Raw genomic sequence first — 25,765 nt, 5'->3', positions numbered from 1 at the left:
TAATTATGGTATAAAGTACAAAGTGGTAAGAAGGTACAGCTCAACAGCTGTGGTAGTTCAAAGGAAGGATTGATTTTTCTGTTTTAGAAGGAATGAGAATTAGGGAAGATATTCTTATGTATCTTTTATAAGAAAATTTGCTAAATACTTAGTAGAAAAAGGAAACTTATGGTTATAGAAATTAGACTTCATAGTTTGAGTATATCCTATGGGAGACCTTATGCGGGTATTTATCATTTTGTATTATTGTGTCTTCTGGCCTATTAGACCATTGGCTTCTTGACAGTAAGAATCATATATTTTTATGTTTGTGCTTCCAGAACTTCATACATATAATGCTTGATGAAGCATTATAAAATACTGGTTTGAAAAATATTGGTTTAAAATATTGGAAAAGAGTAAAACCTGAAATACTGTCATAATCCAGGATAATGTGTCCCTTTTTTCATTTGTTTGGGGTTTGTATCCAAGCACTGCTGAGATCCGGTATGATTCTGAAGTACTATTTACCATATGCCATAAGGCTTGTCCATAGGTCACAAATTGTGACTACTGAGATGAAGTATTTGTCATCCTAAAGACAGTGGAATCCTGGGTCTTTACCCAAAGAAAATGAAAACACTAATTCCAAAATATATATACAGCCCTATGTTCATTGCAGCATTATTTACAATAGCCAATATGGAAGAAGCCTAAGTGCCCATCAATAGATTAATGGATAAAGAAGATGTGATTGGTATATTGATATATATATACATATATATATATATACACGTACACACACACACACATATATATATATATAATGTTATACATATTATATATATAATGTTTATATAATGGAATATTACTCAGCCATAAAAATGAATGAAATCTTGCCTTTGTAGCAACATGGATGGACCTAGAGGGTATTATGCTAAGTGAAATAAGTCAAACAGAGAAAGACAAATACCAATGATTTCACTTATATGTGGACTCTAAAAAACAAAACAAATGAACAAAGATAAAACAGAAACAGAGTCATAAATACAGAGACCAGACAGAGGGGTGTTGGGGAATGGAATTTCATGGCAGGAGCAGTGTTCTTGAAGTATAGTTATTTTAAAAATAAGTTAATTTTTAATTTTAAAATTCTCAGGGTAGCCCATGCTGTAAATCTCAGTCTGAGAGCAGGAGGTGAGATGAGATGTCCCAGCTCAAACAGTAAGGCAGAAAGAAAAGCGAGTTCCTCCTTCCTCCACCTTTTGTTCTATTCAGGCCTTCAAAGGATTGGATGATGCTCATCCACATTGGGGAGGGCAGTCTACTAAATCCACCGATTAAAATACTAATCTCATCCAGAAACACCCTCACAGGCACACCCAGAAATAACATTTAATCTGGACATCTGTGGCCAGTCAAGCTGACACATAAAATTAACTATCACAGGCACTAAGGCCCTTACAGTGACAGGGTTGCTGGAGAAGTTGGAGTAGGACAGAGGAATTTCCTTACAGCTTAGAGAAACCATTGTTCAACTGTAGTGCAGAAACAACAATATTGTAAGGAAGTATAGCATATTCTGTTGCGTTAATAAATAATCATGAGGCCTTAAAGAATCCATTCTGAGGTGGGCAGAATACCTGGCCTGGCACATGGGAATAACTGTGCGAACACAATAGGAAAGACAGAGCTTTTACTTTTGTTAGTGAGCAAATGTAGCTTCCCAGAAGGACAGTAAATACAATCCAGATGGCTGAGAGCATAAGATCATAGTAGAAGGGGGAAAACTAAACTCAACAATTTACCATTAGTCGTCTTTCTACATTTTCCCGTTTAGTTCAATGGTAATAAAAAGGATGCTTTTAGATTCACTTTAAGGTAGGTGAATTTAAATAATGCCAGTTTCTGTTTGGACTTAATGTGAATATTTCTTTTTTATGGCAAATAATATGGAATATGAAAGCTTTTCACTTTTCAATGAGCACTCCTCAATATACTATCTTTTTGGTTATTGCTATTAGAAACTGTCTATCTGGATTCTATAAGGTCACTGTTGGGTGTTTAGGTGTATTTTATGTCAGCATTTCTAGTAATACTCTATTAGAATCAAGTGCTATGCTCTAATACCAAGACTATTCTTTTTCTATAAATTTAAAGTAGCAAAGTTTATATCACAGAATGTACTTGAATTATTTGTTTTTTTAGCTTGATTTTTTTTTTTAACTTAAAAACCGTAAATGGAACGTTCACTGATAATTAGTAGTCTAATCTTGCAGGAAAGTTAATAGAACCACTGATTCCTTTTCCTTGAGCATTAATGTTTTCACTGAGTAAAGAAATGAGTAAGATTCCCCTGGAACAGAAATTATAAGTGAAACTTTAATTCTAATGTGTACAGTGGTGATGAGACTGTTAATAAGTCCAAATTTCACGGAAGGTTATTTGTCAATATTTATCAGAGGTTAAATGTCCCTAACCCTGGACCCAGCAATGACATTTCTAGGAATTTACCTTACATTTTACTTCCAAAACGTGTGCAAAGTTATATGTACAAGGATGTCTGTTACTGCAGAGTTGGTTATGATTAAAAAAAAAAAAAAAAAACCTGAAAATGGGGGATGACGATGGCATAATCATTCACCGTGACTATTAAAGAATGGCATCATTCTGTTTATACTGATTTAGAATAAAATGTCCATTACATAATTATTAATTTAAAAACTAAGGTGTAGAACAGAATATACAGTATATGAGGTTTTCTTTAAAAAAGTGTGAACAAGAATGTTTCTGTTTCTATATGCTGAGAAAATGTATGAAAGGAAACCTCAGAAACTGTGATTAAATTTATTTCTGGGGAATGGTATGTAAATATGAGTATGGTTTTTATAATAATACATTTTCAGAACTCAAGAACGTAGTATAAAATGTAAGAGCTGTAACTCTTAGTCACAAATTATTTTAGTACTATCAGATAATGCTAATATTATTTGTGTGTAATGGATGGAGCACTGGATTTAGAGTTAGAGGTCCTAGATTCATATTCTGGAACTACCACCCAACTTGTGACAAAACTTTGAAGAAAGCCGGTCTTGAGGAGCTAATTTTCTCATTCTTTAATGAAATCCAAGTAAAGTGTTTAGCATCTAGTGAGTTCCCAATAGTATTAATTGTTATAATGCTGCTGAAATCTTCCTTGACTGACGTGATGTCAAACTGGAAAAAATCCCAGAAAGACAAGAAACAGGAGAAAGCTGTAGTGATAAAAACATCCAGGCAGATGTATTCACAGTATTTGATTGAACTGTTGAACTTCTTGCCCAAGTGTTCTGAATTATTTTGGCATTGTGTGGATGTAGAAAATAGTGGTAAATCAGTGTCTTTGCATAGACCACTCAGCTGCTTATCACTCTTACCCTTAATTTCAGAGTTACTACATGTGGTACTTCCTGAACATTACTTTGCTTTAAAATACGTGTATTTTGGGCTAAGTGCTGAGTACAGTGGTCCATGTTTGGCAGAGTCAATCAAAAATCGGGTTTGCCCCTAAGTGAAGTGTCCATCAATGGATGAATGGACAAACATAATATGGCATATTCTTACAATAGAATATTATTCATCCTTTAAAAGGAAGAAAATTCTGACATATGCTATAACATGGATGAACCTTAAGGGCATTATGCTAAGTGAAATAAGCCAGTCAAAAAAAGGCCAATACTTTATGACGCCACTTATATGAGATTCTACAATTTTCACTTGAAGTGACAGAAAGTAGAATGGTGGTTACCAGGGGCTGGGAGGGGAAATGAGAAGTTATTTCTTAATTGGGATAGAGTTTCAGTTTTATAAGACAAAAAGGGCTATGGAGATGGATGGTAGTGATGGTTGCATAACATTATGAATGTATTTAATACCAGTGAACTGTACACTTAAAAATGGCTAGGATGGTGAATTATATGTTATGTGTATTTTATCACAATAAAACAAAACTGAAAAAATTTCACAATATAAATTATTGGGGTGATGGGATTATCTAAGGTTCAAGTCTTTATAAATATTTACAATGTTAATAACTTATTATTTTTACTTGATTTTTCATATTGTAAGTTTAAGGAAACCTTAATATAAAAAACTGATATGCTGAAAGTTTAAGTTTCTAAAGTATGCCTAAGAATAAAGAGGCAAGCATCAGAAGACTTGGATTCCAGTCCTAATCATGCTATTTATTAACTCTGTGTCCTTGATAGATTTTCATCTGTGTAATGGAGGTATAATTTTAGAGTTGTTTTGAGCATAAAGTGAAACAATAGGTATGAAAGTGTATTGTAAACTAGAAGGCACTATGCATAAAAGGGGCTGTGTAATCTTTTTGCAATCTAGACTTTCTTTGCACAGTATGTTTTATTAGATGACATAAAAGCTCATCATACCAATTTTCTTAATGGAATTAGACAGTAATGGTAAAATGGAACACTTATTGTAAATCCAAGCTAACCACTATGAAATCTTTTGGCCTAGCTAAACATGCAGACAGTTATAGTGCCTGTGGTAGCATAGGAGCTTATGACCTGAAGGCTGTTGAATTGCAAACAGGTTTTTATACATCAACAAAGACATTAATCCAAAAATCACATCACAATCCCAAGTGTTCTTAATGAGATAACTAGCTGCATAACTGTCACCCTCTCTCCGTTCCAAGGCTTAGACCTGGAGGGAAAGCCTTAATCCTTGAGCTGACATAATTCAAAAGGGTTCTGATGAGCCTCAAATAATTAGTTCCATGAATAAATTGCATACCAGAGTGACTTCCATTTTGCATTTGCAAACTTTCTGTTCCTGGATTGAATGGTATGTTTTCTGATCAGCTGGTTCCTTTAATGATCAATTTCAGGCACAAACAGTAATACTTATAAAAAGCAGGAAAGTACAGGTGAGACCTAGCAAGGTTTAAAAAAATTAGTCTTGACCTCCTTTTATATTGGGAATTAAAATTATTTTGAAGGTTACAGCCCAGCTGAAGTTGAGGATTTTTTCCCCCTTCACGAACAATAGTAGGTACAATTTTTAGAAGTAGGAGAATACCTTTCCTTATGCTTTGGGAAGAAATAGAATTTTTTGCAAAATAATTCCAGGATTTGGTATAGAAAGTGAAAAATGCACTTTGTGGTTTAGGGTGTTAATTTGTTCTGACCAAGCGTTAACAGAGGCAGTGGGAAATGGACAAATCAGATTTTTCATCCAGTCAACACTGAATAGATTCACAAAAGTATTGAATTTAAAACCACTGGCATAAATCCAACCCTCCAACCCCTCCCAAGTGAAACTTGAAGTTACTTTATAGCTCACCTTCCTCAGAGGTACCCTCATCATGTATCTAGAACAAATGGAGAACTGTTTCTTTTGATTGGTTTTCTTCAGCTTCCAAAAGGACTGTTTGGACAGCAGCGATACTAATGGGAAGATAAAATTATAATTAGATTATTTTGGTTCTTTCCAGACCCATGTCTTTATTAGAAAGTTGTTTGGATTCCTGTGGTCAGTGTTATAAGGAAACACTAGGTTATTAACAGTGGTTAATAGGTTATTTCCAATGATTTCCTCAAGAGTTCCTTTGGCTGAAAAATCCTTTGATGCCTTTGTTGATAAGAGGTGGGGTGAGGGTAGCGACTCAGTGACACAGACTCTTAAGAAATCTGTGATACTTGCATATTCTTCCCTCACACCCCTAGCTCTCCCCTTCACTACCCCATCCCACCCAACACTTTTCTAATTGGTTATTATGTGACAACTAACTTTTCTCTGTGTATTACATTGTTGCTATGTATCCAAAAATAATTGCCAGTAATTTTCCCTAATAGCTTGCTCTGGAAACTTCTCCTTCCTTTGAAAAGATGTGGGAAAGCATTTTTACTTAACCAAGAGGTGTCTTTGTTTTTCGCCGCTAGATCTCTTTATCTCTCTACTCATAGATGAAAGAAAGATGTCTTCAACTTGGAATGTATTCTTTGTAACGTGGGTTGAACTTTGTACATAAACATGTCAAAAGAGATTAAATGTATTGTTTGGTTAACAGGCAATATACTGTAATGAATGGTTCTACCATCTTAGAAATAGTGATTTTTGTGGTGTCTGTGTATGATGTTACTTTTCCAATAGTTATTTTTAAATCATGGACTATTACCAAGTACATTCTTGGGACATACTAATGGGACATGCTTAAAGCATTTAGAATATTTACTTCGAAAAGATGTATACTAAAAACTGAGTATGGTGGATATTACAACACATGGCATAAATATTGAGAAATGCTTGTGACTCACATGTGAAATGAAAACAACCAGGAATGGATCAGTGACATGCCTGAAAGATTTGGCTGTAAAGTCTGATGGATATAGTGAACTGGAGGAGCACAAGGGTTTGTAAACTAGGTAATGACAAACTTTCTAGATGCAACTTTTAAGATATCATCAAGTATATTCTCTAGAAAGATCTGTGCAGGTCTAGAATGGGAACTCTTTAGAATTTTATAAATCAGCTTTTATGAGATATTTAAGTGCAGGGAATGACCTTTCATGGTGAAAAATTTAGTTCCATTTTGCTCTTACTAGTTAATTTAAATTGCTTTTTAAATAAACTTATATAGAAATATGAAAATTAAAGGGACTATATTTTGCTTTATAGAAGACTTTAATTTTGTCTGTCTTTTGGCTTTTGTTTCCTTTAATTCCACAACATTATTAATAATACCTACCTTTGGATTTGGGCATTTCCTAATGATTTTACCTGTATTCTTCCCATTGAGAACCAAAACATCTTGATTTTGGATTATGTTTTTTTCAAACGTATACTTGAGTTAATGGTGCCTAAACCCTTCTTGCTAATTTGAACCTCAGTGTGACTTTTTGATCCTAAGATATAAAAAAATGATCCAATAAGCAGAATTTTTTAAACAAATTCTTATGCTATGATTATCATATTATAGAAGCACCCCTATATGCTTCATGTATGTCAGCATATTCCAAGATGACTCTTTTGTCCCCACTTATCCCAGATGTCCTAGCAGAAGGCAGAAACGGCAAGCTTGGTAGCCCCCCCTAAAGGAATTATATTTTGACTAGGGTGAGGGGTGGGGGAGTTGCTGATGTGGATAGCAAGTAGATCTCACCTCCCCACTAAGAAAATTGTCCTGTACGCCCAGTGAATCTTCTTACTTTGGGTTGGTAGGATTAGGAGAAGAACATAGAGGAATCTATTTCTAGGGATTCTTTATTTTTATCTTCATTTCTTCAGTGAGAACCAATGTGCTAGTTCACCGGTACTCAAATATGACTATTCTTTGAAGTCATCTGGGAAGCTTAAAAGAATACTGATGTTTGGGTCTCACCCCCAAGATTCTGATTTAAATGGAATGGGATGCAGCCTGGGATTTTTAAAAACTCCTCATGTGATTCTGTTTTGCAGTAAAGTTTTAAAATCACTGCTACTATTCAGTACAACAAAACTAGACAAAGCAATTTTTAAAATATACCCTTCACCGTTGTGAGTAGTGTAAGTTCATAGAGGGCAGGAAGCTTGTACTCCACTGTGTCTCAAACATGTAAACTGGTATCTAGTGCAGGATAGGCACTCAGAGAATACTTTTTGCTGAATGAAAGAATATGCTTAAGAATTAGTATAATTTATTTAAAGAACAAACCATTCAAGCATCAATTCTTTGAAATAATCTTAACTATAAGAACTTGTGATAAGTTAGTGATGAAACATGGATCCTTTTTGTGTGTGTGTGTGGAAGAAAAACTGAAACTAGACATTTATTTTTTAAAATATATATAAAAATCCCTGCATGAATATAAAGTGCAAATATGTTCTTATCATTCCCCTTAAGCCTATTTGCACTTGAGATAACCCACTGGGGCAAAATGATTATCCCACTAAGGCTAACTCCTACCATGTGAAACATTTCCTTGGTTTAGTTGTTTTCTCCTTTATCTCTTGAAAAAGATTTTTTTCTGCTTGCTGTATTCATGTATTTTGCTTTTCGTATGTGTGTGTGTGTGAGTGTGTGTGTGCATGTGTGTGTTTTAATAAAGGCTGTGCTCTGTCTCCTTTCTTCAGGAAACACCTTTTTTTCTGTGTGATACAGTCAGTTTTTGTCATTTCCACTTTAATGTGAACTAAGAACTCATCCTTTTCCTGTGAAAAGGAAATTTCCCAGCTGTTCATAAATTGTGGATCCTGTGGTGGCAGAGAGCAAAATCTCAGAAACAGTTCCTTCTCTCCATTCCACATGTTTTTTTAATTGTTTTTTTCATACAGCTGATCTTTTCATTTCTAATGTGTACCATCTAATTGACAAGATGGTGACTTCCTGTTTGAGAGTGAGCTCTGTTTTTGTGAGTCAGACCCATGGTGATAACACTTTGTAAGGATTGTGGCAACACTGGTGTGCTCTCCTCCTATTGATTTAAAAGGTAAGCTGGGAAAATCAAGCAATTAAAAGGGGTATTCTTTTGAAAGTAATTCTATAGTGTTTTCTTGGTTAAAATGCTCACCGCTTCCTCCCTTCTCTAAGCACACCCATTTGAGCATATCCCTATTTCCTTTGTTTTGAGCCTCTCTTATTTATATACGCAGAATTACCATTTGGAATATGATCTCCTGTTGATTCACTTGAGCACCTCTAATCAGCACCCAAGTATCCAGCTAACTGACTTTTTCAGTATCAAACCCATTCTAAAGTGGAGCTATGTATAAAATAGATAACTAATGAGAACATACTGTATAGCACAGGGAACTCTACTTAATGCACTGTGGTGACCTGAATGGGAAGGAAGTCCAAAAGGGAGGGGATATATGTATATGTATGGCTAATTCATTTTGCTGTACAGTAGAAACTAACACAACATTGTAAAGCAACTATACTCCAAAAAAAATAATTAAAAATAAATAAAGTGGAGCTCTAGGGAGGATCTGCTGTACTACTGCTAAATTATCGTTGGTCCCAGATACACCGTTGCTTTTGCTCGTGCTGCTGCTAGTGCCTGGAACACTCTCTCACTGCTTCTTTGCTTGGCTAACTCTTATCCTTTGAAATTATAATTTATAAATTAAATATATAATTTATAAGTCTCATATAAATTTTATATATTACAATCACACGTTGGCTCCACTATGAAATGCTCCCTTTCCACCTCTGTTGCCCTGGGCCTGGGTTAGGTGTCTTGTTTGTGAGCTTACATAGTGTCCTGCAAAGGATATGAAAGGAAATTCTATTTTTTTTTAGTTATATTTTGATGCCATGGAAACAACTTTCAGAAATGGGAAACTAAAGATCATTCATACAAACATGAATTTCTTAAGAGCCAAGGCTGGTTTTGTCATTCTTACTACAACCTCTTTCCTCAGAAGAGTACAACCAACATAGATTTTTTTATTTGGGGACGTCATGGTTAAAGGTTATTCTTGTGGACTCTCAAAAATACTTGTCATCCATAGACTACTGACACTTCATCAAGGCTAATTGAATGCGTGTGTTCAACACAGGCCTGGTCAAAGGGTGAGTGTGTGCTGAATATGTGAAGGGAAGGGAATAGAATTGGGGCTTGGGAACATTTATACTTTTTAGATTGCTACTTCCTGTTCAGCTAAGGAGTGTCCTGTAACTTTGCTGTTAGCTAAGGAGATAGTCCCATAAGCTTGACAGATCACAGCTGTATCCTGTACTTTGTGTGAAAATATATTTGCTTTCCCTCCTGTTCATTTTTCTAATTTCCTAATATATTAAAGTTTATTCCAGTGTTGCATGGAGCAAGGGCTTGGATATATGCCCAGGTTAGAATGTGAACATTAGTAAAATACTGGGTTAGAGGCAGAGAGTGAATTAAATATGGAATATGTGTGCTGCAAAGACTGAATGACAAGGAGAAACCCCTTCTGAATAAATTTTTTAAAGAAGGTCCCAAGAACATTTGGAAGTTTTCATGCTATAATTGAAGCAGTTCTATTTCTTTTATAAACCAGACAATTCCTTTACAAAGAACTAAATACTTGCTCTGTATTGTAACCATTCTACCACTTTATTCTCTCTTAAAGCTTCAGAACAACCTCAGGATATTACGTCTTTCATCTTACCATCCTAAAAATCTTTGATTGCCACTGGAACAATACTAATTACCCAGAGCTCCTTCCTTCTTTGGGATTTATATTCTAATGTCTGTTACACCGATAAGTTGCTCTCAACAGTGCAAATTCATTTTTTGACATTAAACAGATAGCTTGGAAATGTTTTTCAGTATCTCATCTCAGTTGGGATGGAATGGTTTATTGATGATTCAGCGGAATGACAATCAACAAGTTCCATAGGAAAGAGGATTCCAATTTGAGCATTCTTTCCTTAATGGCAACTTTAACTTTTATGATAAGAGTGGAAAGAGTACTGGCCTGAAGTCAGGAGATGAGTACTCTGTGTGACCTTAGGTAGCAGCCTTAGGGCCCTGAATTCTCACAGGTGAAAAGAGAGAATTGGACTAGATGACCTTAAAGGTCCCTTCAGCTGTATTTTACATTTTTGGAGCATGAGTTCTCTGCTAGAACAAAATGCAGGAGTCTCTCTCATTATATTAATGGCTATTTCTTCAAACACCCACTATATAATACGAAAGATGAAAAGAAGGTAAGCCAGTTGAGCTTTTTGATTTAGAAGGATGAAGCCACAGTGTTACAGATGGTTAGGCTCATCCAGCAGAGCCACAAACTACAGCCAAAGTAGACCCAGGTAAGGCTGGTGGCCTCCTGACACTGTAGGTAGTGGACTGGTGGTAGGGGCTAATGGATTGACTTATTCAGTGACCCTCACTTTTATTGGAGTAGGACATTGCAGAAAAGGATTGTCTTCTTTTTCTCTTACTGCTAGTTGGCCTTGGGGAAGTCTAAGTGAGAGAATTGACTGGAGTTAAGCCTTCCTTTGGGAACACAGAATGAGAGCATCTTCAAGAAGTATTTTTATAAGGAGTGAAGCAAATTGGTGCTATACTTCACACAGAGTAAACTTCCTGTAGTGCACATAGTTGCTGTAATACACAGATGAAATCCAGGTGCTTGTAGAGAAATAAGGAATATCCATTTGTATGGAGATCTACCATGACAAATAGACTGGATTAATGAAGGATGAACTGTTTGCTTTTTAAAAAAATATATATTTATTTATTTTATTGAGGTATAATTAACATACAACAGTATGTTAGTTTTAGGTGTACAGCATAATGATTCAATATTTGTATATGCTTTTTTTGCTATAGAGAGGAGGCTTTTCTCTCTTTTAAATTGTTTTAATTTTTTCAGGTATAAGTTAAACATAACATAGAAAAATGCACAAATCATAAGGTACTACAGCTTGGTGAATATACACAAAGTGAACCCTGTGTAACCTCACCTAGATCAAGAAACGGAACACCAGGAACACCCTGATATGCCTTCTCAGGCATTTCCTCCTCCCTGCAAGGTAGCTGTAATCCTGACGTACCATAGCTTAGCATTGCTTGCTTCTGAGTTTTGTATAAATGGAATCACTTACTGTCTACTCTTTTGTATCTGGCTTCTTTTGCTCAACATTTTTTTCCCCATGTTGCTGCATGTAACAATAGTTCATTCTCATTGTGTGTATTCCATTACATGAACATACAATAATCTACCCATTTCGTTGATGGCCATTCAGATTGCTTCCAGTTTTTAGCTATTAAAAACAATTCTGCCATGAACATTTTTGTGTTGTTTTTGGTGTTCATATGTATGTTTTTCTGTTGAATCTGTTCCTGGGAGAGGAGTGGCTGGATTACAGGGCAGGTGTGTGTCCAGCTTTTGTAGATAATGCCAAACAATTTTCTAAAATGTTTGTACTAATTGCACAAGGATTTGTAGTGTTCAGGAGTCCCAGATGCTCCACATCCTTGCCAATACTTGATATTAACAGTCTATTGTGTTTGTTTTCATTTTAACCTTATTGGTAGATAGCAGTATCTCATTATGATTCTAATTTGTATTTCCCTGATGACTAATGATGTTGGGCACTTCTTTATGTATTTATTGGTCATTTAGATACTCTCTTTTGTGAAGTACCTGTTCAGATCTTTTACTAATAGGCAGAATTAGGGTGTCATGTTTTATTAGTACTGATTTTAGTGGTTTTGAAAATATTCTAGACAAAGGTAATAGCTCTCTCTCCCCTTCTGAACAATATAAGGATCTTAAAACAGTTTAACTCTTATTCTCCATTCCAATCTTATGTGATGGGGTTTTAGTTCTTTCTTGTTTTAACCCCCTACATTTGTTGTTGGAATTGTTTTATATAACATTTTTGAAATTACTCACTTGTTTACCAATTTCTTCCCTCACTCCTTCTTCCATCTCAGCTCTTCCTTCCAGTTTTAATTTCTTTCTGAAATTGAAAGTTCCTTTAATGAGCTTATCGAACACTTTAGTGAGACAGTGATTTATTTTACTTACTCTTGATAGTTTTGTTCGATATGCAGTTCTAGACTGACAGTTATCTTCTCTCAGCGCTTTGTAAATATTATTTGTCTCACGACATATATTTATTTTTTCTTTTGACGTCTACTGCAAATCTAATTGTCAGTCCTTTACAGATGATTTGTCTCTGGACAGCTGTGGAAAACTTCTAGGCATGATCTCCTCGAACATGACCTCTGTCCTATTTCCTCTTTAGGAATTCCAGTATGTTGGACTTCTTTATTTTCTATGTTTCTTAGCCTCTCTTTTACATATTCCGTCTCTCTGTGCTTCAGTCTGGCTAGTTTTTTCAAATCTGTATTCCAGCTTATTCTCTTTCCACTTGGGTCTAGTCTACTGTTTATTCCATTCATTACGTTTTTTTCAATTATTCAGTAACTTTTCAAATCTACTGGTCTTTATAACATCTTGTTTCTTTCTCATGCTTCTAATTCTATCTTTAAGGATTTTGAACATGGTGAAAATACTCATTTTACAGTCTGTGTCTCAGTATTCTATTGTCTGCAGTTCTGGGCTTGGGGGAGGTGTCAAATTCTATTCTGTTGTTTCTGCTGACTTTTGTTTAATGTGGTTTGTTTACGCATGTGCTTTGTAATTCTGAATTTTGAACTTGGCAGGATTTTATCTGTGGGAATCCTTAGGTAGCCCACTTTTGAGAGCACCTTTCTCGAAATATATGTTTCCTTTTCGCCAGGTGTCTGGTGGGGGTGTAAGACCACTTCAGGTTATTCTCTTGGCGTGGGGTTTTGTGGACCATGATGGTGTGTAAATTCAAATCCCGAGTTCTTGGGAGGATAGACCTCTGTTGTTACAGATTCTCAGGAGAGATTTTTCTTTTCCCACTCAGTGCTCTGGAGAAGACAGATAAGGCTTTTTGGTGGTTGTGTGTGTGTGTGTTTTAAATTCCCTCTGTTTGTGGACAGATTTTTTTTTTTTTTTTTTTGTCTACCTTTTAACTGAGGGTATTACCCTTCAGGATTCTGACTTTTGAGAGGAGGGTGGTGGCAGGGAGGTCTAATAACAACTCCCTACTTTCTGGAAAGAACTCTCTTTCTGTCTACCCCTGTAAGTTGTGACTTGAAGAAAACCTGATTTCTAATTTAGCAATTTTTTCTTCATAACATCATTTTCAGAAGACTAGGCAACTTTTACTTTTTCCTTTTGATCCAGTTTACCCTGGTAAATTGACTGACTCTGATTAGGAATTCTTTCATAAGTTTTAAGCTGTTTATATTGCTTTGCGATGTAATTAAATGTCTAGTTTTTTTGAAATTACTGAAATAAAAGAATAGTTCCATGAGTATTTCTTAATAGTGGTATGATCTGTGTAATGACTTTATATTGAGAGAGGTTTGCTCCTTTGAGCCTTACCTACAGATTTTTGTTGTTAAACCAACGAGTCAGAATGCTAAAGCTGCAGCTGGTTGCTCTGTTCTGACTGTACTAAAAACACTAGGTCTAGGTGCACTGATGGCTTACTGGTTATCTAGGTGCACTGATTTACTGGTTTATCAGGTACATCTTTTGTGTCATGACAAAGGCAAACACTTGACTATGCAGTATCCCTTTTCCAATTCCTGTAGGAAGGTATTCATTAATGCCCAGACGAATGAAGAGATGTGATTAATGTAGTAAATCATCTGCAAAAAGCTTGAAATATCTCTTATGGGGGGGGTTGTTATCAGCTTTCATTTCTGAGAGTGTAGCAAATGTAATAAATAGCTGTTAAACTTTAAATTGAAGCAAGTAATTTGCTTCTGGTAGAAGGCCTATCCAAAATCCGTTCTGTAATTTCTAGCCACATGATTGAAAAATATAGTAGTAAATGTGTATTATCTTATTGCTTCCCACTTCCAGTTTTTTGTGTTTTTTTTTAACTTAACAGCAACTTCAAAGGTACTGTTTGGACCTTCTTTTTCCCCTCCCTCTCCCCTTTTTATTTAAAACATCATGTCATTTATTATATTGGACCAGCAGGAATCAGTTTAAAGGACTCGAGAGCTGTTTTAGATTAATGGCTTGGCAACTTGGAAATAGCCCACTGGAGTCACAGTCCTGCTTATCTTGGAGTAAGTTTTTAAAACTCAGCCATTGAGAATTGTTTCTATAAGCTGCCAAATCAAAAGTTGGATTGAAGAAAAACTACACTGATGCACATCCCCCCAAATTCTTGTCAGTATACTTTGCCGGCATCTTGTTGTTTGAAGGATGGTGTAGTCCACAGGATAAAAAGCTTTATCGTGACAATCAATAAATGACGTGGCTCTGGATTTACATGGACTTTATAGTGTTTTTCCTCAAAGGTCTCAATTTTTCATTTTCATATATAAGGTATTTACTTCTCTTTTTCGTTTAATAGTTTTAAACATGATAGCCATTTATTATATCCTAACTTTTTCTATATTAGAAAAACACCCCTTTTTCCTTCTCCCATTTGTAGGATTGCTCAACCTTTCAGTTAAACAAAACCAAAATTGTTCACTTGCTCAGTGTTCCACCCCCTTGAAATAAGCCGCATAGCTCCGTGTGGGTGTGCCGGCCTCAGACTGCTGCAGCAGTTACTTGATCCTCCTTATCTCTTGGCTCCTTAGTTGTCTCTTCATCTACTGTCTTAGCCCCTCCTTTTTCCTCTTCCACCCAGTTTTTATACTGCTCTAGTCACCTCCCTTCTCAAAGGCTCAAGAGCAGTTCTCATAAGGTTTTTTTTTTTTCCCTTTTCTCTAAATATTTTGAGGAAGTTACTTATACACTGTCCAAAGATACATGTTTCATTGAGAAATTCCTACACTAGGATTAAACCTCTCAGTTCAAACATTTTGCAGGAGGTCTTTTTTTTCTTTTTTGTCAGAGCTTAGGTATTATATGTGTGAATTCATGAATATAAAGTACAGATAGTGCTTGCTTTACGTAAAATATGTGCGCTAAAAAATTGGCTGTATCCTAATATATTAAATGCAGGGGAGATTACTATTTAAAAGAACCTGGCAAAGGAATCTTTAGAATAAAGAAGTCACATAATGTAAGTAATCCTACTTTAATTTTTCTGTTTTAGATTTTTTTCACTCAGGTTGTCATATAGTGTGCATTGTAAATGATCTTCATAATATTCTCCATAAAAATGGGAGATTTGTTACTTATGTGTACTTTGATGTGGAAACATATCTTAAATTTTAACTTTACGGCATCTTCACATCAGTAGTAACTTGATCAAAATGGGTGGTCTATTCTCAGCTATTTAACATGGCATTCTTTTCACCTTTCATCAGATTAGCCAAATTTTCCAATCCACAAAAGTAATCTTTCTCGTATGTATCAGCATCTTTCTGGGCCAGTGAACTTGAGCATTTAGATGCCTTACAAACACAATGCTTGTGATCAGTTGTGTTTTTCTTTTTCTTTTCCTAGCCCCTCCCATTGAATCAACCATTCTTTATACTTGATACCATTAAGGCTTTGAGCTCATAGGGTGTGGTATATCTGTGCCAGGTGGACCAAGTCTTTGTTTACTGACCTTTGTGTTAACCTAGGGCATTCTTAAGCCTCCTTTCATGATGATACGGTGGCAGATTGCAGTTGGACTGGCTTCAAGATAATTGGTCTTAATTATTTCTAAGTCATTGGTTAGTGCAGTGTAAGAACAAGCATTGTTCCAAGAAAGGATATAAATGGCTTTTGAGTTTCTTTTCTTAGCATGCAAGTCAAAAGATTAGGGTGAAAGCAAAAGCACATGGTACAAAACTATATGGTTTGCTAGTAGATTGTAGGGTTCCTCTAGCTTAAATTATATGAACCACTGTTAAGCTGTTAACTAGTGACAATTTTGATTTCCTTTTTGTATTAATGGCAATCTGTAATACTTTTATTTAAAGTAAAACCATGTGATAAAGGACAGGTTTATTAAGTATGCTGCTTTGCATATCTGTCTACCCCCCACCCCTCATACCTACTCATCCTTTTAAGACCAGACTCCAGTGCAACTTCTCAGGAATCTTTCATATTGGCTCCTTTCTGAGTTTGTAATACATCTATAATAATACAGTATACTATATAAATTTTTAAGAAACTGTCTCTCCCTTCTTCCTCCCCGAACCCACTAAGTTGCTAGTATTTTAGAATCAGGGATCATGTCTCATTCATGTCTTGCATTCTCCAACTGTACCACCTCCTCAGTTGTAGCACATGATAGGTGTTGAATGAGTTGTTGTTCAAAGAATAAATGAATTTAAGCAGAAAAGTAGAGAAATTAGTTGATGAATTGACTAACCTACTTAGAATTTACAGATAATTTTTTTAAAATCTAAAATCAGAGTAGATTAAAATCAGTATAGTATAGATTTGGCACAGAACAAGTTGATATTCTCCAACTTTAGTAATATTTGGGGGCAGGAAGTATGATGCAGTAAACTGAAGTGTCTCCAGATGCAAAGAAGAGATGTGTTTATAGACTACTTTTGTTTTTGTGTTTGTTTTTATTTTAATTAAACCTCCTATCATGCATGCTGTCGGTTTGCCTGAGGAAATAGAAAGTTGGCAAATCTACCAACCATCCATGGATACTTTCACTGAGGCGTTGAGGAATGGGAGTGAAGATGGGGAGAAAATTCCTAAACCTGTCTCTTGCCCTGTCTTGGAAAGAGCTTATGATAGGATTTGGTGACTCAAAGCTGTTTTAGTTTTAGAGGATGGGATGTGGTTCTTATCATGGTTGGGCAGCACGTGCTCTAGAGCAGCAGTCCCCAACCTTTTTGGCACCAGGGACTGGTTTCCTGGAAGACAGTTTTTCCACGGACCGCGGGGTTGGGGGAGGGGGATGATTCAGGCAGTAATGCCAGCGATGGGGAGCAGCAGATGAAGCTTTGCTCACTCGCCCACCGCTCACCCCCTGCTGTGTGGCCTGGTTCCTAACAGGCCACGGATGCTAGACCCCTGCTCCAGAGCTTGATCTTGGAGAAGTAAGATTGTTAGTCCTGTAAATCCTGTGATTTGTCAGCTTGGCCTCCTACCTGTCTTATTAGCAGTCTTTGAAGCTAAGTACTTGAATCTGGAAGGAAGAGAATACTTAAATTCCCCAAGATTAAAAAACTAATTTGGTATGTCTTTTTTTACTGGGTAAGTCATTTGAAATATGACACATATTTTTCCAACTAAAGAGTTTTTTCCTCATACTTAGAAAAAGCAACAATTAAAAAATGGCTGCATAGTCCCATACCCTTAGATGGTGCAGATCAAAACAAAAGTAATACTTTTAACAAGAAATTGCACGTGTCATGAATGTTTCATATGTTGCATGGCCATATTACATTTTATTTTTGCTTGTTTTCTGTTCTGTTTTTGGACTTATTCTCAAAGCAAAAATTATTTGTGAATGCAGGTTTTTTAATAGCACGTAAATATTTATTCTTCACTTTTTTCTGTGTTTTTTTCTTTTCGTGTAGTCTTTGCCATCTTTTAAGGGGTGGTTAATGAAATGCATTGTTTTTGGAAGTATTATGCCATAGTTGAGTCAAAGTCACATTTTTTTCCACTTGGAGTTTGGCAACCTTCAGATACAATATAAGCTCACTAGTTCGGTTAATTTTTGTCTTAAATTGGGATCATGCCTAATCTTAGACCCAGTGTTTTACTGAATTTCAGCCTCAGCTCCATTAGACTTAACTCGCCAATCATTGTATGTTATGTTGAATACATTTCTTTTAAATCCAGAAAAAAAGACCTGTTTTGAACATTAACCAAGTCTGAGTTATCCCCAACCTTTTCTATAATATGACTTTTTTATAATTGCTTCCTCTTTAAAGCCTGTATTACCTCTTTTGACAGATAACCATCTATCAAATATTAAATAGGCAAAGGACATTGTTCATTTACCATCCATAATATTTTTTGAACTTGCCCTGTGCTAGGTCCTGAGGGACCCTGCCTTGCAGGTTCCCACAGCACATGTGAGAGCTATATCCGTGAACAGCCAATTGTGAGTCAGTGTAATGAGTGCTATGTTGGAGGTAAGCCAGAGGGCTGTGGGACTTGAGGCTTTAAACTTCAAGGTGGAGGCTTCTAGGAAGCTTTCCTTCATAAATCCATCTTTGCAAGGGATGCAAAACCAGGGTATTCCTAAAGGAGAAACTACAGAATGTAGCCAGAGATGCCTGCAGAGAAGAGTTCATTTCACCAACTTGGCGAGGCTCTCATTATCTTCTGAAGCATGAACACCATGGTCAGCATTTTTATCAAGGAGTTATCCATGTTGTATTATCACTTCTGAGAACAATTAGTTTGGGGAAAAAAAGCCATGCTGAGAGTAAGAGCTACTCTTTCGCACTCCTGCATGTTCTCGGGCCATCTCTGGCTTATGTTTCATAACTCCGGGCGGCGAACTGTTCTGTGAAAATAACTCCTACGTAGAAGTCACACACCTCTTATCACCTCAGCTTTGGTTTGTTTTTTGTCTAGGCCTTTTTTTCTGCCATTGAGTTTTGCTCCCTCTGTTGAATCTCTTGCACGGTTTGGTTACCCCTCAACTGTTTGGGTCTTCTTTAATGCAGAGCCTCCCCACGCTGTGTGTAAAATAGGCCTAATATGAAAATGACTTGTAATGAAACATCACTACTCTGCTTTTTATCTCCATTGCCACTAGTTGTGTGACCTTATTTGCTTAACCTCCTTGAGTCTCAGTATTCTCATCTATAAAAGGAGCATAATAGTACTGCCTGATAGGGTTGTCGTGGGTGGTGCATGGGATAAGTATATAAAGCACACAGCACACTGAATTATTCCAGTGTCACTTCAGCTGCTTAGTGGCAGTCACTTCTTTGAGAACACAAAAGTTTACACACAGTTGGCTTTTATTTTTTTATTTTATTTTATTCATTCATTCATTCATTCATTTTGGGCTGCCTTGGGTCTTCGTTGCTGTACGCAGGCTTTCTCTAGTTGCGGCTAGTGGGGGCTTCTCATTGCGGTGGCTTCTATTGTTGCGGAGTACGGGCTCTAGGCATGCACAGGCTTCAGTAGTTGTGGCTCTCAGGCTGTAGAGCGCAGGCTCAGTAGTTGTGGCACATGGGCTTAGTTGCTCCGCGGCATGTGGGATCTTCCCGGACCAGGGCTCGAACCCGTGTCCCCTGCATTGGCAGGCGGATTCTTAACCACTGCGCCACCAGGGAAGTCCACAGTTGGCTTTTAATCTTTTCTAAATTTCATGCCTTTTAATATGCCCTGTGATCATCTCCCTGCCCCCCATTTTTCTGGCACTTTGCTTTCCTTTTTTGGTGAGTGTTCAGACTTAGTTGTTTTGCTACTTTGACCGTAACCGAATACGGATTTACCCAGGCATATCCATTCAGCAGATACTTACGGATGGTTTCAGTGTGCTAAGCTCTGTGCTAGGCTTTGGGATACAGAGGCGCTCCCATTCAAGTAGGGGAAACACATGGAAGCAGCCTGCTGGGATGAGGAGTTCTGTAATGCTGTTATTTAAAGCATTATGGAAACACAGATGAAGGAGCTTTAAATTTGTTCTGAGTAAATCAGGAAAGTAGGTTAGATTTTAACTGTACCGTCTCATTTGGTGGATAAAAGGAAGATCAGTCCAGGCAAAGGGAGCTGTTTATGCAAAGACAGGTAAGGATATAAGGTACATATAGTCACCATGAAGTCAAAAGTCTGTGCGTCTCTCCCCCCACCACTCCAGTTCTGTCATAAAGGCAAACAGAAAAGGAGTAGCCTTTGTTTTTTTTTTAGATGTGAAAAACGGCTTGCCTCAGTGCTGTTATTTTCTTTGCATATATATGCAAAATGAGAGCAAATGTCGGGGTAGCACAAGGACTTAGAAGCAATATGTGAAAGTGCATATTCTTGAACTGTGCTTCGTATTGTCAATCTTCCCTCCACTTCCTGTGTTTCCTTCCTTTGATCACTTACAATATGCCGGGCACTTTACAAATGTTATCTCTTTTAATCCATAAAACTTTATGAATTAAGATTTTCCTTGTTTTGCAGATGAGAAAACTGAGACTCAAAGGAGTTTAAAAAAAACAAAACCAAAAAACTTGTTTAAGATGTATAGCCTGTAAGTGGTTGAGCTCTTCCTCTGAACCAGCATTATCTCCAAAGTTTGTTCTCTTCACCCTAAAATGAAGTGTAGGGCTGCTGCCTAAGAGCCTTAGACTAGGTCCACCCAATAAATTACTGAGTAGTTGGATGACTGGTACAGGCAGCCAAAACTTTGTAAGTTTTGTTTCCTTCACCTAAGAAATTGAGTAATTGGAGCAGATGAGTCTACACTTCCTTTTAACTTTATGATTTCTTCTTTGGCTCCTTCCATCTATTTGGTTCATATCTGATCATTTTGTTCAGCCAAGTATAAGTTATGTGACGTAGTGGAGAATGTTCTGATGCACAGGTTGCGAAGGCATGACTACTTGGAGTTGTTTAAAATCACTTTTAAAATCAAAATAGTGATTGCCTCTGGGAATGTGGGAGAAGGGGATTGCCTGGGAAGAGGCATGAGAGAACTTTTCTGGGGTGAAGGTAATGTTCTATATCTTGACAGGAGTTGGGGTTATACAAGTGTACACTTCGATTTCTGTATTTCATTGTATGTACATTTTACATCAAAAGAAAAAAGCGATAAGCAAATACTGAACTCTAGGTAATGATATGTGTGCTGAAGTATTTGGGGGAAGTATACTAATGCTTGTAATTTACTTTAAATGCACGAAAGGTGAGATAGATTAATGGATGGTAAGATGAATGGGTAGTTGAAGAGATATGTGATAAAATAAGTATAGTACAGTGTTACTGATAGAATCTAGCTAGTGCATACATGGTGCTTACTGTAAAATTCTTTCAAATTTGCTGTATATGTAAAATGTTTAAGAATAAAATAGTAAATCCATATATATTAGTATTAAATATTATCATAATAAATTATTGAGGGAAAAAAATCACTTTAAATATGAGCTGACAATTTCGTATCTCCAGCCTCCTCTCCTGAATGGTCTTTGTTAATGCTACCCAAGGCTCTAGTTAGACTATCATGAGTTTAAGTGACCTGATTTCAACAGCTCAGAGAGACCTTTTCTTTCCTCAGCCAACCTTGTAGGTGGGGAAGTTCCTTCCCTTAGACATTTCAAACTAGTCTGTGTCCCACAGAGCTGAAGTTTGCCAAGCAAAGCTCGTCTCTGTGGCTGTTTGAGTCACTAATAGTTATACCATATTTCTATAAGTTAGTGTCACCATCAGCCAAAGGTTAAACTTTTCTTCTCCTCCCCTTTCCTACCCCAGATATATCCTCGATCAGATGGTGTTTGTTAAGGAAAAAACCCTTTTTTGGTTTTGTGCTTTGTTTTCAGTCTACCACTTGTTTGAGATGCCTTCTATTTCTTTAACAAATCACACTTCGTGCTTTCACAGCACTTTAGTTGGAGACAGCTTCTCATTGTGCTGGTTTGAGTTCTGGCACTTGAGAGCATCTTCATTCTGAAGATTACAGAATGTCTCTCTCATACTTGGAGCAGAGAGCTTTTCTTCTTTTCACTGGTTAAGCCCTATCCCCTAGTGGTGCCCAAATTGAGTGTGCCATCCAAGTTGTGCTTGAAAATATACTGGCATTAGGAGTACGTGAACTCTTGTGCAGCAAAAGGGGAGAGGGGAGGTGCTTAGAACAATGAATTCAATCATGGGATACCTAGTGTCATATTAAAAAAAAAACAGTAAAATAGCTTAAATATGTTTTGAATTATTTTGTTCTAAAAATGTCATCTTTTTCTTTTCTCTAACTTTCAGGACAATAATTAACCACAAGTCATTTTACATACTGAAAACACAGTTATTTGACTCACTGTATATTTGAAAATACAATGTAACAAAACGACATTTTACAAGACTTAAGTGAAACAGACATTTTGAGATAAAATTGGAGTTGGAGTGCAGGGAGAGAAGGGGATAGAATACCTCTTGAGTTGCACATGAGTCTCTGGCACTCAGTAGAGAGTATTTTTATTTAAAACCCACAAAACTGAATGGGAGAGGAAAGGAGAAATTTGATTACTTGACTGTTACACTAGAAGATTGGATCTGTAAATTTACCTGAATCCCTGAAACGGGCAGGTATTTGTAGGTGCCAAATAATGTCAGAACTAACCAAGAAAAACTTGCTTTCCTACATGACTGGTGAAAGCTGTTGGTTCCCAACAGCTTTCACGTTTATAAGGATTTTGTTTTGAGGACTAACTACACATTGGGCAGGCAGCTGTGTAGTCCAGAAAGTATTGGCTGGATTTAGTGTACTAGGGGCATGCGGATTCCGAGCAGTGTCACACCTTGTCTATGCCAATAAATCAGAGTGTCTGTTCTTGATACTAAATCTGATGTCATTGGCAGATTTTCCTCCTTATTGGTAGGGTGATATTCAGACAGGATAATATTTTTGTGTGTATTTTCCTCTCTCTGTGATTGAGGTGTTTTTATGGTTTCTTTTTCTTTTCTTTCTTTCTTTCTTTTTTTTTTAAGCTATGAAATAATACTGGCAAGTCCCAAGAAAACTAGATCTGGATTTCATTTTGTCTCTTCAACTCTGTGTGATCTTGTGCACATTCCTGACATGTTACAAACAGCTTGTGTCTCTGAATATGCAGTATCAATTTTCAGTGGTGAAAGCCCCAAAAGGAAACAGACTGATTCTTCCATGCACAAACAGCTGGGCAGTTGTGGATGGAATTAATTGCTGATATGTATTGGCTGTGTTTTTCTTCTCTTGTCATTTCCTTTGCAGCTGTGAAAGTGAAGTTTGACTTGAAAACAGACATTTCCAGCAGTGCAAATCCAGAAAGTATCAAGATGGGATTCTTCAAATGTAATATCCAACTGCTGCCTTTGAGTTGTTCAGTTTGGGGGTTAGGTGGGGAAGAGCAAGGGATGGCAGCAGGCAATTCATAATTATATATATGGATGAAAAAAATAATTATATCAGGCACTTGGACTATGAAAGGAGGATTTTGGAACGGGTTAACTTATCATGGCAAGAGTGACCTCATAATCCAACAACAGACGAAATCAGTCAGCACCTACCCGCAGGATGCTGAAAGAGGGTGTTCTAGGCCATCTCTCAAAATATTGAAATATTCAATACTCCAGACTGATTTATTGTTCCAGTGTGAGGGAGTAGCAGTTGGAGAGGGTAATGTGACAACATGTATCATTAAAAATATTTTCCTGGTCTTCTCCCAAAGCTTTTTCCATTGTTTGTTTTAAATTCTATGTAAATGATTATATAGCTTATTTTTTACATGCTTGGGTATTCTACTGAGAAACCTATTTTTTTATTTCATGGGTTATAGGAGTTCAGTTAAAAGTAACTGTTGGTGCGTCTCTGAACGTGCATACAGAAAGTAGTATTGATTAAAATCATTTTGAACAATAATCGGATGTTTAATAATAGTTTCAATAACTGAAATTTTAAACGCTATGAAAGATTTTTAGACAGTACGTATACATCCTCCTGAATATCTTATTTGGAAATAAATCAGAAAAAAATTAAAAATCAAAACTTATGGAATTATTTGCAAAAGTGGGTGATTGCAAATTTTTTAAAGCATAGTATGCGTATTAATGATTTTCATCAAAATGATTTCCCCTTTTATGTGTTTATTTCAATATTAAAGCATCAGTCAAATCCCTTATTTTTGAAGGCAATTCTTGCTAATTAGTTGATAAGAAAATGCTTTTATTGTTTCTGTATTGCCGGGAGAACTAGAGCATTGGTAGAGAAGGATAGGTAATGCTTGATAATGTTCAGGTCCCCTGTCTTGGCCATCTAGGCCAAAGTCAAGTTCTAGAGCAGTGTTGCTGACACCTTGAGATATGCAGAAGCTGCTGTTGCTAAACTTAGCAGTTGGCATGGTTGGACTTCCTTTACAGTAGTCCACTTCCACCTAACATTTTGTTGGCTGAGCTGCGTGATCCACCTTGCATTTTATCTTTACTTTCCTCACGAAAAAGAAATGTCTATATTTCATTCCATGGCAGGAAAGCTGAACTTTCCCCCCATTTCTATGAAGAGGGTTTAACCCAATTAATTTTGACTCTGAGGCACTGAAAAACGTTGTGGCAACATTAACGTGCCGTTTGCTCTCACTGAAGTCGGCCTGGGTGTGTTGTTTCCCCCAGAGTGGGCTCCACCCCTGCTCTAACCGCACCGTGTGGATATCTCACTGTTTAAAACAAAGTTCATTTTTAGGGCAGCGTTGCATCAGAATTGCCACACAAAAACCAGCTTAAGATATGTGCGGCAGCTTCCATTCTTCTTAATAAGTAAGTACAAAATTGTCTATTGTAATACCGATAGCTCACAGCTTAGGGGGAAGCATAGATAAGATTAGATGGTTAATTTTGTGCCAGCTGCTAGCAACGTGCAATATTCTTCTTGGGGAGGAGCCTGTGGCTTTATCACTCACTTAAATTTTTCCCTGTTAGTTCGCTTTTTACCCCCCTTGAACTGTTTACTGAATTGTTCTTAATTGTTTGGGGGATGACATTGACTGTTTAAGGAAAATACTGGTAGTCTCTCAAATGTGCTAGTTATTTAAGATAAAAATGCTTAAAAATATTTCACTGAATTTATTGGACTCATTAATAGCATAATCTGGCAATACTGTATTTCGAGACATCGTGGCATGAACTCTGTGTGTAAGAGTGGGTTCATTGAATTAAAAAAAGGCAGCATCTAAAGAGCCTTTATTTCTGTCATAATGATGCTTTGTCCTCCTGCTGTTGGGTATTTGTCAGAGGAGTTGGGGAAGGCTGCAGCCCAAAGTTCTGCTCTGTGCCTTGTCTGTGCCTCTGTGTTCTTTCTAGAGTTTGTGACGTGAACAGTAAGTTGAACTATAGGAGATTGATTGTTATTCAGTGAGGTCCACATTCAGCAATATTTCTTTGCAAATGGGTCTAACCTTTCTTCTCGCATACTGGAGTTCTCTTTGTAGTTGGGTTTTAAATGCCTGTGAAGTGTTTAATTACGCACTGATCAAAGTGGGCACGTTGGGAGAGAGGTTGTGCTTTGTGATGTCTGTACTGTTGTCTTCCTCTCTTGCGTGTTCATTGTGTCCCCTTGTGGGGCAAACACACCCATTCAGTACAAGCAAGTTGAATCATTTGCCTTAGTTGAAATCTAAAGCTGCGGGTTGAAAACGGCAGATTTCTGTAAAGCTTGCAGGGGTGGCATTGTGTCATCCTTTCTGGACTTAAACTTCCTAGGATTTCCTTGCTT

The 25,765-nt window shown here is 36.8% G+C and overlaps 1 protein-coding gene across 5 annotated transcripts in view; it reads left to right on the top strand.

The window, feature by feature from the left end:
• The window catches only part of ADD3 (adducin 3), a 124,574-nt gene that overhangs the window by 44,265 nt on the left and 54,544 nt on the right, over nucleotides 1–25,765 (top strand). The window contains exon 1 of one of the 5 annotated variants that reach the window (XM_059900880.1): nucleotides 24,787–24,810. The exons of the other annotated variants lie outside the window; for them this stretch is intronic. The gene's annotated coding sequence lies outside the window, so the exon portion shown is untranslated. Of the gene's footprint in view, nucleotides 1–24,786; nucleotides 24,811–25,765 lie in introns of those variants that run through there. 5 annotated transcript variants of the gene reach the window in all.

Source organism: Balaenoptera ricei, chromosome 16 (assembly GCF_028023285.1).
Source record: "Balaenoptera ricei isolate mBalRic1 chromosome 16, mBalRic1.hap2, whole genome shotgun sequence".
In the NCBI taxonomy this organism is placed as follows: Eukaryota; Metazoa; Chordata; class Mammalia; order Artiodactyla; family Balaenopteridae; genus Balaenoptera; species Balaenoptera ricei.
Note: the sequence above shows the minus strand (reverse complement) of the source record. Positions and strands in the feature narration are given on the sequence as shown.